This window comes from Pelodiscus sinensis, chromosome 10 (genome assembly GCF_049634645.1).
Source record: "Pelodiscus sinensis isolate JC-2024 chromosome 10, ASM4963464v1, whole genome shotgun sequence".
NCBI classification, from domain to species: Eukaryota; Metazoa; Chordata; order Testudines; family Trionychidae; genus Pelodiscus; species Pelodiscus sinensis.
Window position 1 is genome coordinate 34,701,268 of NC_134720.1, and position 19,097 is coordinate 34,720,364.

General features: G+C 41.4%; 1 long non-coding RNA gene across 1 annotated transcript in view; it reads right to left on the bottom strand.

Moving 5' to 3' along the window:
• Positions 1–336: 336 nt before the first annotated feature.
• Positions 337–19,097, bottom strand: part of LOC142830788 (uncharacterized) — a 31,366-nt gene continuing 12,605 nt past the window's right edge. Inside the window, exons 2-3 of the long non-coding RNA XR_012906275.1 lie at positions 4,886–5,030; positions 337–2,622 (exon numbers count right to left, since the gene is read on the bottom strand). This is a non-coding gene — a long non-coding RNA (uncharacterized LOC142830788). The remainder of the gene's footprint in view (positions 2,623–4,885; positions 5,031–19,097) is intronic.

Genomic DNA, 19,097 nt, shown 5'->3' on the forward strand with positions numbered 1-19,097 from the left:
GTGTGTGTGTGTGTGTGTGTGTGTGTGAGAGAGAGAGTGAAAATTATGACTAATATGCTAGTTAGTGCTTTACACAATACTAAGCTTAAAAAAGAAAACCTGAGTTTTTGGAGCCAATTATCTTGTATGGCAGTAGTAATCGCTTTTTTATGGCAAAGAAATGCCTTGGAGGAATAGTGCTTAAAGAAAGGAATTGTAAAAGACATCAATGTATTGTCTGTGACTACCTAAGATATAACTTAACTGCAAGGTAATTAAGAATGTCCAAAAACTAAGTATTTTCAGAATAGATTTTTATCTTTGTCTTTTTTTAAATTGTAGTACAGAGGGAGGAAATATAGTATTACTGATTTTGGGACTCTTCATATTGTAAATGAACTAATTGTTGACCAAAATGCCAACATTTTAGGCATTTAATGTAAGCCAACCTAATTTAGCAATACTAATATTATCTTCTTTTATTTAATATATATTTGAACAGATTTCAACAGTTAACTTTAAAAGTAGTTTAATGAGTTACTATTGGCAAATTGAATTATACATTATAGAAAATACTTGCTTACAGAGAGCACTTAGATCATTCTCCTAGCCTTTCTAGCGTACACAAAATTATTATTGATTGGCACTTTTTTTCTCTGCAAAGCTCTCTTCATGTTTTCTCCATTCAGGCAGAACTTTCAACATACTTCCAAAAGAATGGGTAAGGAAAACAGAACCAGACCTGTTATTACTTGACTATGGAGATGCAAACTGTAGGGGAAGGTTAAAGATTAAGAAGAAAATGATAGGATTAGCAAAAGAAATAGTAAAGAAAATTGATTCACAGACAAAATATTCTGAACATAGATAGTCTGGGCTTCAGGGATAGTATATGTTGGTAACTTAGGATTCATATAATATGAGCTACAATTTATATAACATGCAAACCAAGCTGACACTGTTTTTGTCAGCATTACAAGAGTCTGCTATACCATTGTTTATGAATGTCTACACTGTATGAAGCAAATGCTTTATTTGCAACAAAAATAGGGTGTGAGACATTGAAAAAAATAATTATTATTGGGAGCAAAAAATCCTTCTAATTTACACTGAATTCTCCCCAGTCTCTCTTGAGGTTTTTCAGGGTACTGTATAAATACTAAATATTATTCCAAGCTCACATTTGGGTTATGTTGCTAGCAAGAGTAAGTCTCAGGTCCGACACTGGGTTCTCAAAGTACAAAAACATGCTGCACGGGTATCTGTCAAACACAAGCAGTTTATTTTCTGACAGCTATAAGCTGCACCCCTTAACTAAAGAACAACATGATAGGAAAAGCAACGTTTTACATCCCTTCTGCAAGCTGGGAACCCCCTTTCGGCTGCAGATGAAGCGAGAGAACATCTAGGCACTGGTACCAAAGCCCATTGGTGAGGTCCAAATTGCTGTGCTCTGGTGCAGCTTTAAATACAGTGTCTCTACCTTGTTTGGCAGTTTGGAAGTTTCCAGGGGTTACTCATCACTTGTCACATTATGGTTCAGCTGTACTGCTTGTCCTTTGACTTTGTTTACGTGATCAGTACATTTGGGTAAGCAGGATTGTTATGTTCCCGCCCTTATCTATAATTCATTCTTGCTACAATGGCGTAAGTTCCTAGAGGCTTGCTTCTGGCTCATCAGATATAAGGGAAGAGGGGTGGGAGAATGCAGGCCTCACTACCCCTATACTTCAAACGTACAGAGCTCTTCTGCGATTAACCGCTACATTCCACCCCGGGTGGTGGGGCACTGTACCTCACCCCAGTAGACCCCTTAATTAGGGTGTGAGACATTTGAGGATGACCTGGTGTTTTATTTGTTGAGCCAATAGTGTTGTGCGGTGGGCCAGATGACATACATAACATGTTAGCATACTAATTTTAATAAAAACTATTATAAAACCTAATAATACAATAACCATAGGATGGAGGATCGGGTTAAAAACACCAGTCCAGAAAGGGTTATCTCCCCCAGAAAAATATCATACCAGTGATGCCCCTACACTGATTCTAGCTCTGCTGTTAGTTTAAGTAGTTTCCCCTTCTGATGTATTATGTGGAGACTAGATGCTCTCTCATTAGCAAGGGCTCCCTCATAATGCCGTATCATTTTGTTAAGGGTATGGAACTGATGCCACACTGTTTGCCATTTTGGCCTGAGGGAAAGAGCAATTTAGGGGAAACATTTTAGCCAAAACCTCAGACTGCTGATACACTGGCTTGACATAAATGTGGCTGCCAGCTTCTAGGGCAGAGGCATCGTACCTGCATTCATGGATGGAGGGGTAAACTAGGAGGCTAGTCACTCCAGGTAACATGTAGTAGATACCACACATGAGCACCACAGTGGTCTGATTGAATGTAACACACTCCCTCACTGTATCAATTTCTATTCTATAAGCATTCAGAATATGGTGTTTAAAGGGACACGTCCATTCATTCTGGGGTGTTTACACAAGCGTGCCTCTCTTTGGATGTCAGTCTCCAGCTTCTGATTAGCTCACAAGCTTGGATCCCGGACGAACCCCCATATTCTGATTGGGTGCGTAGGAGTGGTAACGGTGTCTTCCCAATAGGTGATAGGTGTGGTCCATAGGTGCTTGTCTGGTGGTATAAAGCAAAAACAAAACAAAGATATGCAGCAGTGTTTATAATATGTCTTTGGTAAATTAGCAAATTGGGCTTGAGAAGGGGGGGCCCTATTTCTAGTTCCTTAGCAACAATTCGTGATTGGCCTTAAGAGGTCAACTGGGTGTCTCTTTCCCATGCAAACTGTGGGGCACCTCGCAGGGCCATAAACTTGAGTGTGCATGTGAAATTCATGATAGTGGTATCCAATTATGGCTGTCTGTTTGGTGTTGTGCTGCTTAGTTGATAAACAGACAGGGCTGATTTTCTGTGTCCGTCCTGTTTTCTCCAAGCTTCCTGTTATCTGTTTTGACTTCAGCTAGGCCTGCTAGGCCTTGTCTCTTTGCTCCAACTGAACATCAGGCTTCTGGGGGGACAGCTTAGCCACAGATCATAGTTTAAGGTTTTACCTATATATCAAAGGGCTATTGGCTACAGTGGGTTAAAAACCTGTTCCTAGAGTCCCTCCTCTTACCCTAAGGTTCTTTAACCCACCAGGTTAAATACAGCAATGTTTTTAGCTTACTTTGGAACCATTGGTATAGCACTAGTACCAGTAGGAATGTTATAATTGATGCACCCTACATAATTTGGCAAACTAACACCCAAATTCGGCCCCAGCGTATTCCGCCCCCCAAGATGGCACTATCCATGATCATAGCTTTAACCTCCACTTCCTGGTTTAGAGCCTTGGAATACTTGGTATTAGCTTGGTCCATGGTTTCCCCATCTGAGTGTACCTCAGTCAGCCTTCCTGAATGCGTCTCTGGGCCTCGGCCACCAACTCCTCAATCTTCGCCTGCAGGGCCTCCTCTAGGTACTTACTGCCATAGTGCAATTCCGGATCCCATGTTAGGTTACCTGTCATTGGTGGAATACGGTAGAGCCGCATCCTGTTAACGGTCAGGGTTGCTTATCGAGGGACCATCATGCACATGGATAAGTGTGTTGTGGGCAGGGCTTTCCATTTAACTTGATGGAGTGGTTCTGGGTAGTCACACACCAGTAGGTACCATTCATTTGGACCAACTCTGCATGCGTTAGTTTCTTGGTAACAGCCACATTGAACTTAGACAGATTCATTAAAGCATTATATGGACATGTACATCGATTTCTTTGTCAGAGTGGGTACAACATTCACTGGGGTACAGTGCCTTCCCAGGAACTTTGTAGTATGCCACACCTTTTATTCTGGTAAAGTGACCTCGCCTTAACATTATTAGGGAGGTCACCATTCTCACTAGTTGAGTGTGAGGGATGCCCATGGATGCTTGCCCACATTGTGCACCAGGTGCAAGAAGGGTAAAGATCATGCGATGGCCGGTCCATATCATCCTTTGTATTCTCATGGATTCTCTGTTTCCCCATTCCCACAGAGGGATATTGGGGAGATGGGGGTCTCACCACTTCCATAAGAGTTGGGTGGACTCAGTCATCTATATGGTCTGTTACAATTCCTTGTGTGCTGATAGCTAGAGTTTGCCCCATTCTTATCTTGCTTCTGAGAACTCGGTTAATTGTTCTCAGCAGCGGGCGCTTCAACATGGGCCATTGCTTCACAAAGATTTGCCATGCTTCCAGGGTGACATCTGTCTATGCTTTAAGTGGGAGGCCCCATCAGGAGTGGGCAGGCCTGATTTCCAAGCACACTATGCCAGTGTAATTAACGCATGACTTGATTTCAGTGTTTGGTTTGTTACCTATGAGATCTCACTCAAGTTCTAATACAGAGGATTGTGTTGTTCTTTCAATGCCAGTGTTGTTACAGTATGCAAAGTAGTTGTGTTTAAATGAAGGATAGCTCAGCACCTTGCATTTTCCTTGGCTATCAATACGCAGCTGTCCTCCTTTAAAGGTGATTTAGACGCTGGTTGTATTAATTGCAAATACTGTCCCCCAAGAGGACCACAGCATGGTTTAAGAATGTCTTTCATTATTAATGGGGAACCCATGCAATTCTATGATTCTCTCCAGGGAGTCTCGAGGTCTTTTAAGGCGCCAGGTACCTGACACCAGCAGGTAACTGGGCAATCGGCTGTTATTACAATGCTGAGGTTACTAGTTTCCCTACTGTTGTGAGCATTGGTCTATGATTTTATCCAAATTTTCTGATGTTCCACTTGCCCATGTCCTAGTTGCAGATTTATTGTTACCTCTGGCTAAGCCCCTTTCCTGGTTAGTGTGTGAGTTTTGCAAAAGCTAAATATTTCATTAGAGTGGCAATTCAAACAAAGCATACCTGATGGAGGGGGGTTGGTACCCCACTCCCAGTCCTCCTTTTTACATGGCACACTCCTTGCTTCCTCTTTCAGGCTCCATAGGGGTAGCAGGAGCTGTGGCAAGAACGGCCTCATGGTTACCTGTTAGTTCCTTTTCTTGTTCACCTGTGGAGACATTGTTAGCATTCAACTAACTTAAACAATTACCAAACTCTTATCCTTCCACTAAGTTTTTTAAAGTCGCCGTTTGATTGGGCCCAATCTTTTCTTTCCTTTTCTCTTGCTGAATAGTTTTTTCCCTAGCTCACACTTTTACTTTACTTAGAATGTCCTTTCATTTAAAAAACAATACACAACATTTCCAATTCATGTGCCAGAAGACAAAACAAAACAAGACAAACGTAGACAGAGCACAAAACACAACTTGTTATGTCATGACAGTAGAACCATGGGTTTTTTCCCCCTTCATCTGCTCTTCAGCTGGTACCAGCTCTTTCTGATGTTCTGAAAGACAAAAGAACATTTTCCTACCCTCATGGGGGTGGCACATTATATTTTGTAATACTCCTTTACTTTACAAGTATTCTTGCTGACTTCTTGATCAGCCTGCTGTTACCCAATAATTACTTATGCTCTTATTTTGTAAACCAGCTTTTGAGGGTTTGAGTAAAGTACTTCACTGCTCAATTATTAAGTTAAAGATGGTATGCCTCAATTTCCCTTTTATATCGCAGACCAGGTTTTTAATCTGTCTGTTATGAAGCTCCAAATTTATTCACAGGTAGTAACTGAAAAGCTTTACTGCTATAGCAATTTTCCTTAGCACAAGGTATTTGCTAGTTACCATTCCAGCAAGCCTAAAAGGCTTTCTCTTTGAAGTATATGAGGTGTTTTACAGGTTGTATGTTGCTTATTAGCATAACAGGTTTTTTTCTTAGAAAAATTGTTCTCTTTAGCTTATGAGTTTAGGACAAGAAGCAATGGGCTTAAAATGCAGCAAGGGAGGTTTAGGTTGGACATTAGGAAAAAACTTCCTAACTGTCAGGGTGGTTAAACACTGGAATAAGTTGCCTAGAGAGGTTATGGAATCTCCATCTCTGGAGATATTTAAGAGCAGGTTAGATAGATGTCTATCAGGGACAGTCTTTAGACAGTACTGAGTCTTGCCATTAGGGCAAGGGACTAGATATGATGACCTCTTGAGGCCCATTCCAGCTCAAGTGTTCTATGATTCTATGAACTTGCTATAGATGATCCTATACTTGAATCAAGTAGTTAGTAGATGTTTCATATCCCCCTTATAACACCCTTTTAGATATCTGAAAACCACTATCATGTCTCCTCTCAGTCTTCTTTCCAAACTAATTAAGCCCAATTCTTTCAGTCTTCCTTCATAGGTCATATTCTCTAGATCTATTCTAAACTCTATTGTACTAAACTCTGTTGAAGGTTCTGCTTCAATAGTTCTGCTTCAATAATTAATAAAAGGCCCACATATAGAAATACCATTTTAATTGGGATTTTGGTTGAGTGCTGAAGTATAATTGTCTATTTACTGCTAGATTAATCAATTTCTTCCTCTAATGTACTGCCTATAGGTGTTTATCAAGCACATTATTTTACTTATATCACTCCTGGTTTGGACAAATGTTCTGTACAGGAACAATGGTGAGGCTGTTATGGGAAATGCCATGGGTCAGTGCAACCTCAAGTCACCTTAGCTACCTGCTTCATTGGACTGGAACTGCCCACTTTGGAAGTCTCACTGACTTTACACCCTTGAAGTTATAGGCACATTCGGATGCCTCATTTTCTATACAGGCAGTCCCCGACTTACGCGGATCCGACTTATGTCGGATCCGTAGTTACGAACGGGGCTCGCCTCGGAGGACACGGACTGCGGGACCTCGCGGTCCTGCCGCCCGTGTACTCCGGGGCTTTCTCCGCGTCTCCCTGGTCTGCAGACCAGGAAGACGCGGAGCAAAGCCACGGAGGGGCTCGGGCAGCAGGGCAGCCCAGGCGCTCCTGGGCTGCCCCGCTGCCCGAGCCCCGCCGTGGCTTTGCAAAGCCTCGGGGAAGCCGGCAGCGGGACAGCCCAGACGCCCCACGGCTGTCCCGCTGCTGGCATCCTCAGAGACTTTGCTCCCCGTCTCCCTGGTCTGCTGGTCTCCAGCAGACCAGGGAGACGGGGAGCAAAGCCACGGAGGACCCAGGCGGCGGGACCGCGGTGCGTCTCGGTCTGCCGCCCGCGTCTTCCTGGTCTGCTGGGGTGGGGGGGCGCAGCTAGTACGCCCTCCCCCAGCAGACTAGGCTTTTCTCCGGATGCCTGTGGCAGAGCAGCTGGGGTGCTGACGGTTGGTCCCGTAGCGCCGCTCTGGGCTCTACGGGACCAACCCGGCAGCACCCCAGCTGCTCTGCCCCAGGCGTCCTGATTCAGCCACTGCTGGTCAGTTTCAGCAGTGGCTGAATCAAGACGCCTGGGGCAGAGCAGATGGGGTGCTGCTAGGTTGGTCCAGTAGCGCCGAGGAGCGGCGCTACTGGAGCAACCCAGCAGCACCCCAGCTGCTCTGCCCCAGGCGTCCCCAAGTCAGCTGCTGCTGAAACAGACCAGCGCTGACTACAGGAAGCCTGAGGCAGAGTTGCTCTGCCCCGGGCTTCCTGGAATCAGCTGCTGATCAGTTTCAGCAGCAGCTGACTTGGGAACGCTTGGGGTTCTTAAGTTGATTCTGTATGTAAGTCGGAACTGGCGGTCAGTTTCAGCAGCGGCTGAATCTGGACACCAGTTCCCACTTACATACAGATTCAACTTAAGAACAAACCTACAGTCCCTATCTTGTACGTAACCCGGGGACTGCCTGTATCTTTGCAGACATTTCATATCCATCCATGTCAATTCTATTATCTACTGGAGATATCCTTACATTATTTTGATGCCAGAACCTGTAGTACTTAAAAAGAAAATGATATTACATGGTATTTTCATGATAAAGTATGAAAGTAGATTTATGTTCCAGTAAATCTACGTTCAACTTCATGGACTACATAGCTACCGAAAAAAACAAAGATGTATATCAAGAAAGACTTACCTGTTATCTTATATGAGGCCACTCTATCATATATATCATCACACTTTTCTTTATATATTATTAAGCAAAACAATCTCCTAATTTAGTCATCTAAATCACCAATATTGCATGAAGGAGATTGCAATTTAAAAAAAGTTATGAAACAATTAAATGGCTTTTGAAATTGTAACTTGTTGGTATGAATTTTATTAAAAATATTAAACTGTGGAGAGCCTTGCTAAGGTTGATATATTAGAGGGAAAAGCAAGTCCACAATAACTGACATTTTAGGGAACATGCTAATTCTGGAAGTGGCTGATTATTGTTTGAAACATCGTAATATTTCTAGAAATGAATATTCCAGCAAATGATTTGTACCCAATACACCAATTGGAGTCAATCAACACTTATTGATATAGCTAATCAGCATATTCTATGCAGTTTTTTCTTTAATCATAACCAACTTTTCTACTAGAAAACAGGAATTCTTGTGAAAAATTAGAAGTGTGAGAAATCAGAAAAAAATCTCCTCTCTCCCACTGTCTGATGGTTTTCAATTATCAAAGGTAGAGAAGTAGAATTCATTATGCATGATGGAGACTGCATATACTTGCATGTGAAGGACTGAAACAATGACATTTTTCATCAGTAATTATATAGTTAAAATTTGTCTTTTTGTAACTACATACTGTCATCTTTCAAAAGAGGGGAGGGATAGCTCAGTGGTGTGAGCATTAGCCTACTAAACCTTGGGTTGTGAGTTTAATCCTTGAGGGGGCCACGTCAGGATCTGAGGCAAATCTATCAGGGATGGTATTTGGCCTTGCTGTGAGGGCAGGGGACTGGACTCAAGGTTCCTTCCAGTTCTATATCTCCTTATATTACTAATAGAACTGCAGACTTCCACAACCCCCCCCCCCCACCAAAAAAAAAACCCTGAATATCTGCAAGATGCATTTGAACAATTATTATTGTTCAATTGGTGCTGTTATCTCTTAGACTACCAGTTTAAGACTCAAGACACCATTATGCTAAGCAGCGAACAAATAACAAAAATATGAGCCCCTGACCTGAATATCTTATATGATTTTCTCAAAACATTATTCAGGGCATAATTTTCACATCATTAGATACTAAAGCTGCCAATTTTAAAAAAAATAGCACATACATAGGGGATTGCAAGTAGCTAGTTTTTGTTGTTGTTGTTGTTTCTGTAGAATTTGCTTACATATGGATTGATAAATGCCTAGATTGTGCTCAGAACTAAATACCATATTTCCAGCTGGTATAAACCAACTTAGCTGAATTGACTCATTGAGTGAAATCCTGAGCCCATGTCAATCCTGTGTTCATGTCAAAACTCTCATTGGCTTCAATGATCAGGATTCACCCACAGATTACAATGGACCTTTCTGAATAAAAACATAACTCATATACAATTATCTATTCTATATTGCTACATGCAACATTTAGGAACTTTTACATGTTTTTAAATTGAGCCTTAATGTTAAATATCAAACAAGCCATATCCGGACATTTTTGTGAAATCACATTTTCAAAGAGGAGTTACCTGCATTTTCATGCATGTCCGATTCAAGTATGCAAACCCTGATATCTGTACATATATGTCATGGCTGGCATGCAAGACAGACATGTGGGAAAGGGGGTCATGCACATCCTTGAAAATGTAGTTCTGATCAAACACTAAAATTAAATGAAATACCTGAATTTTACTGAACTTCAAACCTAAGTTTGAAGCTATTGACAAAAAATTATCATAGCTCTTTTTAAGACTGGTATTCATATTAATAGAGATGGTTTATTTCAAAATAATTGACTAATCCTGGAAATAATCCATTTAATGTTGATTGTTGCACTGATCTGAAAGCAAACTTAGAGTCACACAAATTGTAGGGACAAACAATTAAAAAGAAATAGATGAGTAATGTGTTTACTTATACAACAAAGACTTCCAGGATAAGAATATGTTAAGTAAGAATGCTATGTGAGAGATGCTGTGAATGAAGATTTCATTATCTCAGAACAAATATTTTGTTTCTGAATATTACTATTAAGGGACAATTTCCAAAGTTCTTTCAATACCAATAAGTCTGGGCCCCAAATTTTCACAGTGTTATGTTTTTTTTCAATGTACTATATAAATCCCAGTTTAGTATTCATGGTACAACATCAACAACATTTAAAGCAATTTGTTTAATTTTATGTAATACATAAGCAGCTATGTAATTGCATAAAATGGAAATGATTATTTGGTGACTCAAAATAGGTACAAAGTTCTGCAAAGGATGCAAATTAGTCATTTACATATAAGTCACTAGTTCTATTAATACCGTTACATGGCCAACAGGCCCCCAAAGTAGTTTTCTAGTCAGCTTGGACTTGTGCTGTAATGAAGCATTCTTAAACTTAAATTCTTTCCCTGTGGTAGCATGCTCCCGGAGAGAGAAGGCTAGCCAAGTGGTATTAATCTGTGGGCTAATAGAAACATTTCCCAGGAGAGACATGAAAGGTGGGTTATAGATTTGCAGAGGTGAGACTACAGTAGCTACCGAGTCAATTCAAGCAGCTTTAATATAACCTTCTCGTTGATTAGTTGAAATAAGCCCTAATTTAGGGAGAATGAAAAGGTGATATATTGGTGATTCATATTAAACGCTCCTAATTTCTGATTTAAGAATGATCTGGGAGACTTATTTATGGAGGTTTATTCTTACATAAAATGTCATGAAGTTTAGGTTGATAATGAAAAAGTGTTCAAACGCATGAAGATGGGTGAACACAGTCTGAAGCAAATAGTTTGTGGAAGGTGGGATCATTTTTCTATGTTCCAATCTACAGTCCACCATTTCTTCTGGTTGAGAAGGAACCAACTGACCTTTTCTAAATTATATTTTTCAATATTTCTTACAGAGATTACTCTATACCTTGGCCTCATCCTATTTCATTTGTGAGATAAAACAGTTTCACAGCATGTAGAGATATGGTTGAAAGGCTAGTTCGGACAGTTACAGTTATGTTCTGAAAAGGGGGGGGGGAATTAGGGGGAAAATAATCCACTGGTCTACATACATTGCTTCTCTGCATTCTTCAGCTACCTGCCCAATGACACTCAGTACTACCGTCATGCACTATGAAGTTGGCAAATGGGAACTTGAATATCAAGAATTCTGGGACGAAATTCTTCCCCCGTTTTATTTGACTTCAGTGTAGCTAGGATTTTATCTTTGGAACTTAATGTCTTTTTACCACTCAAATCCTTGCTGTTTGTAAGTGATTTAAAAACAAATACACCGTACAATGAGGTCAGCTCACAAAGGTAACCTAGTCCCATGATATGGCATATGTTACCAGTTTCTCTGAACGCCTGTGTCTAATGCAGCCGTAGCTAGGGCAGCAGAAGCCACATTCTTTGTGAACCAGGGATTACCACTCTCTGATGTGAGATTGATGCAATTGTAGAACTTGCTTCCAAAAGAGATTGGAATGATGATGAAGCTTGGCAACTTCAATGCCAAGTTTAACATTTATTTCGTCAACCTAGTCTTTCCCAAACAATCCCATAAAACATATTTTTAAAACAGTCTCTACAGAATTGAGGCATAAGAGGAATAGGGAAAAATATATGCATCGGAGACTATAGTGGTGGGCACAAGCTAAGAATATATACTTTCACCCTCGCACAATACCTGCAAGAGATTAGCAATTGGATTAAAAAAAAATGCTGTCTGAAAATATACCTAAGCAAAACTGAAGTGATTCTTTGAGGAAGAGAGGGGGAAAAGTGAACCAAGACACATACCTCGCCATTCACTGAAAGTCTCTGTCCTCCAACCATCAACACTGTACAAGTCCTTGGAGTCTTACAGGACTCAATTTGTTAGTGGCAGGAAATAATATGTCCAACTTGACAGGAAGCTTTGTGCCTTCTAGTGCTCATTGAAATATTTTCATCTAATTTTTTTCAACAAAAATAGTTCTGTTTTTCATCATTGAGTCTATTCACATTGAAACAAAAATGGGTTTGGTTTTTCAATGCTTTCATGTTTTTTTTCTTTTCTATTTCCAACCCTCTTTCCCCATATTTTTCCGCAGCAGAGGAAAGGCAAAGGAAAGGGAGAAAAGGCTGGGGGAGGGACACAATTTAAAAAATTCGAATGGAATTGAAACAAAGCCCTTTTAAAATTAGGAATCAAAGGTAAGTTATTTTTCACTTCAGAAGTAACATGAAAATCAAAGAGCAGTGGAATAAAACTATTTGCAAAAAATAAATCAAAACATTCTGAGAAAAAATGAGTTATTTTAAATGGGAAGCACATTTGTTTCTATCAGCTCTAGAACCTTCATCCTGAATAAGGGATCATTTGTCATCTCCAGGATTGACTATTGTTACTGCTTGGAGCAGTAGGTAAAGGGAACATGGAAATTTTAGTTTAATACCTTTTGCATACCATTAAATATTGAGAACAGTGTTTTCCCTGACTGTCAACATCTACTCTTTCCAGCGGATGATAAACAACTTCAGAAGACAAATTCTCTATTGTAGCTTTCCCATATAATTCACCATATTTTTGCTACAAAGTGTCTTTCTTACTGACAGCTGATCCTGTGCTTCTGCTGTTGTCCAAAGAATTATTCACCAGAGACAGCATTATTTGCTTGACTAGGTAGGTCAGTCTCACCTACATCAGTTTACCTTTTGAATCAATTTGAGAGCTCCATTAACACAATGTAAAGTTCATTATCTGGCACAAAAGCAGGCTGCACATTTGACTTCTCTGCAAGGGAAAGTAAACAATACATCCTTTCAAATATTAAGCATGCTCAAAATAAGGCAACTTGCCAATTTTCATCTTTATTAAGAAGCAGGATAAAATTATTTTAATTTACGATGTGGTCAAGCATCAACAAATCTTGCATGCAGCACAAATTGTACGTCCTGACCACACACTTATAACCATCCATAATCAGTGGTAGAAAACTTAACCTCATGGTAAAATGAATACAAATATCTGATGAATCAAACTGGTAATAAGTAAATATAGTCTTTGTTTTATTAATAGTGGTAGCATTTAAATTAATTATACCTCTGTTCTTAAACTTGAAATACTGTTTTCAGTCATAACTATATCTCTGTAGGAAAACTGCCAAATGTTTACACTTGTTGAATAGTGGCAGAACTATATTTACAACATACCAAAATGAAATATTTTGCTTCTGTTTTTCATTTTAATAAATTGGAAAGTTCAGAAAAGCTATAATGGGACCTCAGACAAAGGAATGAAGACTTTGAAGCTATATTGGATCCTAAGAACCCAAAACTCCTATGATAGAGACCGTTGTAGATACTAGCTATAACCATGTGATAAAATGAACCTTTGTCTTACCAGCACTCTGCCCCCTTAACCCAGCTGAACTAAGTATGTCTGACATATACATGCTTAGATCTACCCTACCAATTCACTGGTTAGATAGGAGAAGGAATTGTGTTATAGTTAGTAAACACCTGTAAAAAACTGCTCGCCTCAGGTGCAAAGAGGGAGCTCTCATACACTGAGGAAAGGTTCCATCTATGCTGGTAGATGGAATGAGGAAATGAATACTATTTACAAATGAAAAGTCGATATAAGAAAATGAAGGAATGGATCTTATAATGTGTAAATTCCTCCCATGACTTTTCTTATAACCAAGGATAGAGAAAATATACCACACAAATGCCCAATTTTACTTGGTCTTAAAATAACAAAACCTTAGTTTTGTTTACTTATGGGAAAGATACAATTATAAGGCTCAAAAGATGCAAGTGAGGTAGGAATATATTGTTCAGAAGAGGACAGGGAGCTGTTCAGTGTGCTCGACCATTCAATAAAATGGATGGAATTAATTGTATTTTTTAATTTAATAATTATTCTGAAGTTCTTTTTGAATTAGTTTCATTGTTTAAATCCCATCCTCCCTCTACACTGCCTTGCTGCTATAGTGAGCTACATTCCTCCCTGAGTTGTCACTGCCATCACTAATTATGTTTTCCATTATTTAGAAAGTTGGAAGTTGAATTGCATCTTTTAGAGAAATGTAAGCCATGCTAGTTGCCAAAAGGGATTTTCTCTGAAAAATGAGATTTGCAAAAACATTAAACCAGACAACATTCCTCTCATAGCTGCCATTTACCTTGCTTTTAATTATTTACAAAAATAATTTATGTGATTTTTTTTATGGAACTGCATGTCTCAAAAGGCTACCGTGCTAAATGGATGAGATACCATTGCTGGTATGTGTAGTCCTAGCCTGTTGACTGGTTTCCTTGGTTGAAAGAGAACCAGTCTAGAGGTTTGTCTCGCCACCTGCATCTATCATTGGGGTTTATCATGATCCAAAACAAAACTGACAAAGGTGTGTGGATATCAACAAACAAGGGTCTTTATTTAAGCAAACAACAGTTAAAGAAGGAAGGATAAACAAGTGAATTGATAAACCTATAAGTACTCCCCGCACAGATGGTACAAAGGTAATTAAAGGTTATAACCAGTGATATGTTGTGACCAATGATGTATTCGTCCCAGGACTGGATCCAGGTATAAGAAATGGAGGAGTAGAGGATCTCTAACATATCTTGCAGCTTTAGAAGGACTTCACGACCAGGATCAGCTCTGGATTTCCTCCAGATGGAGCTGACAGGCAAGGAGTGGATCTCAAGAACATGTATGTGTTGACTCGGCTACAGTGATGATTCTTCAGTTCTTCCTGTCTGCATCATTATGGGTGCAAATAAGTCTTCAAACAAAGATGGCAGTTGGCAGATGCAAGTAAGATACCCTCCCACAACTAGTAGGTGCAATGTTCTGCCACACCTAAGGTAAGTCTAGACTACAGAGCTTTTCTGGGATACTGGAGGTATCCCGAAAAAGCTCTGCCACATCCAAGGAATGTGTCTGCTTTTCCCCAAAAAATTTTGGAAAAACAGACGTGTTTTTTTGGTATCTCTGTAAACCTCATTTTACGAGGAAGAAGGGATGTTCCAAAAAAGGTTTTTTTCCCCCCAACATTTGGCCCCATGTAGACTGGCCAAATTTCAGAAAAGCCTCTTTCAGAAGAGAAGTGGAAAAAGACACACAAATTACCATTCGCAACTTGCATATCTTTTTCTGACTTTTCTTGGTAGTGTAGATATAACCCTGCTTTAGGCAGCCTAGAGACCCCTGGCAGCTACGATGTTCTACTTCACATTAAAGCAGAACAGCAGCACCAAGACTCTACCACCAATATGGACAGCCCTGCCGCTCTGGTGATCTGGCCTTTATATACCCAGAAGTTACTGGGCAAATTTGGGTTCAGTCTATTTTCCTGCCTTTTAGGAAAAAGTGTGCTACAGGGTACTAAAGAAGGGAAGGAGAAGGGCAACCAAAATGGAGTCTAGGTTGTTGTTTGTTGGATTTAAAGGTGGTGTGCATGCAATATTAAACACCACGTTTTTCCCTTACACGCCCACATGCATAACTAAAATGTTCAGAAAGAACACGGCCAAGAACGTATATGTGCAAAGTTGCATAGAGATAACAGTAAAGCCAGAAATGGTCTGATGCTTGGGTTTACCATTGACTAGTTCTGATGCCTCAGCCATTGTCACTGACATTGGTATCCCAGCTGACATCACTATTCTCACTTTGAGTAGCACAGTAATAACTCCATACCTACTTTTCTTTGTTAATTGTGAGAGGTGGACTATGACATTGTGCCAGGTAAAAGTCTGTTAGACTGTGTGCACTTCCTTTTTCCCAGCCCCTTTAGTTTTGTTTTTGTTTTGTTCAACAAGTGGCCATATATCTCTGAAAGTCGCTCTTAACCTTTAGTGCCTTTTTACTTGCCATAGGTATCATTTTTGGACAGCTGAGTCTTTGTTGCACCATTAATTCATTTACTCTAGAAAAAGATGTTTTAATTTTTATTTAGTGTTATGAGAACCATGAAATAATATATAAATATTATAGACTTATAGCTACAACTCTAAATGCCATCCTGTCATATTTGCTGTCTAGATTTAGCGTAGCAATATCTGTTTTCAGAATTACAGTCAGTGAACAAGTTACCAATCTTAAAAATACCAGTCAACTACATTAACAATAAAAAGTGAAACATCGGCGGCTAAACTAGCAAAATCTATTTGCACTGTAAACGTTCTGGATTACACCTGTAATCAAATCTAGTCCAGTGTTTTGTCTCAGAGTGCTGACAAATTAGATGCTTTGGAAGAAAGCGCAAGCAATCTTGCAATAGGGTAGATTTAGAATAAACTGCCATCCAGAAAATACTAGGAAGCTATGCCCCCGTTCACTATGCTCACTAGCCTTCCTCTCTCTGGGGATAGGCAGCTCCAGCTTCCTCCCTCCCCTTCCCCCCAGCTACCAGGCTGAAGATGCACCAACCCTGACTCTTCCCCCTCCCCCTGGAGCACTGGGGATGAGGGAGGGTATGTCTACACTACAAAGTTAGTTCGAACTAACGGACGTTAGTTCGAACTAACTTTAATAGGTGCTACACTAGCGCTCCGCTAGTTCGAATTTGAATCGAACTAGCGGAGCGCTTAGTTCGAACTAGGTAAACCTCATTTTACGAGGACTAACGCCTAGTTCGAACTAGCTAGTTCGAACTAAGGGCTGTGTAGCCCTTTAGTTCGAACTAGTGGGAGGCTAGCCCTCCCCAGGTTTCCCTGGTGGCCACTCTGGCCAACACCAGGGAAACTCTATGCCCCCCTCCCGGCCCCGGACCCCTTAAAGGGGCACGGGCTGGCTACGGTGCCCGTGCCAGGTGCAAGCCTGCCAGCACCCAGCCAGCAGACCCTGCACCTGGCACGGCACAGAGCCACCCACCCGATGCCCCCCAGCCCACCCCCTCTTGCCGGGACCAGGCTGGCGGCTCCCGGGAGCTTGCCCTGGACCGCAAGAGGCGGGCACCTTCCTGGGCTAGTGCGGACATCGTGGACCTCGTCCACGATCTCCGCACTAGGCACAGGAAAGTGACCGTCTAGGGCAGGAGAGCTGCCAGCCTGGCCACCCAGGACCAGGTGTGCATGAAAATCAAGGGGGTCCACTGAGACCCTCGACCCTGAGCCCTGAGCTTACAATGGCCGTCCTGGGTCAGACCAAAGGTCCATCTAGCCCAGTAGCCTGTCTGCCGACAGCGGCCAACCCTAGGGACCCTGGAGGGGATGGACCGAAGACAGTGACCAAGCCATTTGTCTCGTGCCATCCCTCTCCAGCCTTCCACAAACTTTGGGCAGGGACACCACTCCTACCCCCTGGCTAATACCACTCCATGGACCCAACCTCCATGACTTGATCTCACTTCCCTTTCAACTCTGTTCTAGTTGTAGCCTTCACAGCCTCCTGCAGCAAGGAGTTCCGCAGGTTAACTATTTGCTTTGTCAAGAACAACAACAACTTTCTCTTACTAGTTTCAAGCCTGCTACCCATTCCTTTCCTTTGGTGTCCTCTAGTCCTTCTTTATGGGAACTCAGGAAGAACTTTTCTGAATGCACCCTCTCCACCCAACCCCTGCTTTTAGAGACCTCTATCCTGTCCCCGCTCCGTCTCCTCTTTTCTAAGCTGGACAGTCCCAGTCTCTGTAACCTCTCTTCATCTGGGACCTGTTCCCAACCCCTGATCATGTTAGTTGCCCTCCCCTCTCCCAGTCTTTCTCTTCCCCTCTCCCACCTCCTTTTCCCAGTCTCCCCCAGTTTTGTTCAATAAAGACAGAGTCAATGTTGGAAGAAACGTTATCTTTATTTTGTACATCAATAAGAAGGGGGGCTAGGGAAGGGTAAGTGGAAGGAGGTGAGGGAGGAATGGGGTACGAGCCCCCGATGGGGAGGACTGGGCTGTCTCTGCGGGCTTCTGGGGGTGGAAGCTCTCCTGCAGCCCCCCGATTGCCCCCTCTCCCCAGATGGCAGCCTGCGGCAAGTGCAGCCGGGCTGATGGCCGAGTGCTGTGATGTGCTGAGTGTGGGCACTCCGGGCAATCCAAGCCAGAACTTCTTTGCAAGCGGGGCACCCCTTAGAACTGTCTGTCCGGGGTGGGGGTCGGGACCCTTTAAGCGCAGCCCTCGGCTAGCCTGAGACAGCATCTCCATGCTCTAAGTCCTCCTTTTATGCCCTGCCGGCACTGCTTCCGGCCATCCTTAAGCCCTGTTCAGAGTCCACTCAATGTGGACTTGCTAGTTCGAACTAGCAAAACGCTAGTTCGAACTAGTTTTTAGTTCTAGATGCGTTAGTTCGAACTAGCTTAGTTCGAATTAACTAATTCGAACTAAGTTAGTTCGAACTAGCGCTGTAGTGTAGACGTACCCGGAGCGAGGGAGAAAGCTGGGTGGCTGAAGGAGGAGGCAGGCAGCAGGAAAAAATGTTTTATATACATATAGAGTGAGAGCGAGAACGAGAGCGAGATGTAATCCCTAATGGCCAGAAATTGAGTTAAATTCAGAAACATGAGATTTTATGTTCTTTACTAATTTATATTCTAGTGATCCATATAAATGTATAATCATTCTTAGACTCTTACAGTGTTCTTGGTCTCAATTCTATCCTATGGTAATGGGAGCTAAAGATGTGTTATGTGAAAAAAAGTATTTAATCAATCTTCTAGCCTTCTATTATAAAGAATGCCCCAATAATCTTATATTACAGGACTAGAAAACAGAAGTTTCCTTTTCTAACACATTCGTTATTCTGTATTGTTAAATCATGTCTCCTCTTATTATTCTACCTCTCTAAAGTCATCAATGCCAATTTTTTAAATCATTCGCCATATGACTTTTCCATGTCTGTAATCTCTCCCATTTCCAGTCTCTGAATTTCTTTAATTCAGTCTGGTCAGAGATAGCATGAACAACACTAAACACAATAATCCAGATGATGAGTGTGAAACATTGGTTTATATAATGGTGTATTTTGTTCTTTTCTGTATAGTTGTCCATCCCATTATTCATGCATCCCATCAATTTATTTGTTGTTTTTTTACTGCAGTTGCACAATGAACAGTGCCTGTAGTACAGGCAGTCCCCGGGTTATGTACAAGATAGGGACTATAGGTTTGTTCTTGAGTTGAATCTGTATGTAAGTCGGAACTGGCGTCCAGATTCAGCCGCTGCTGAAACT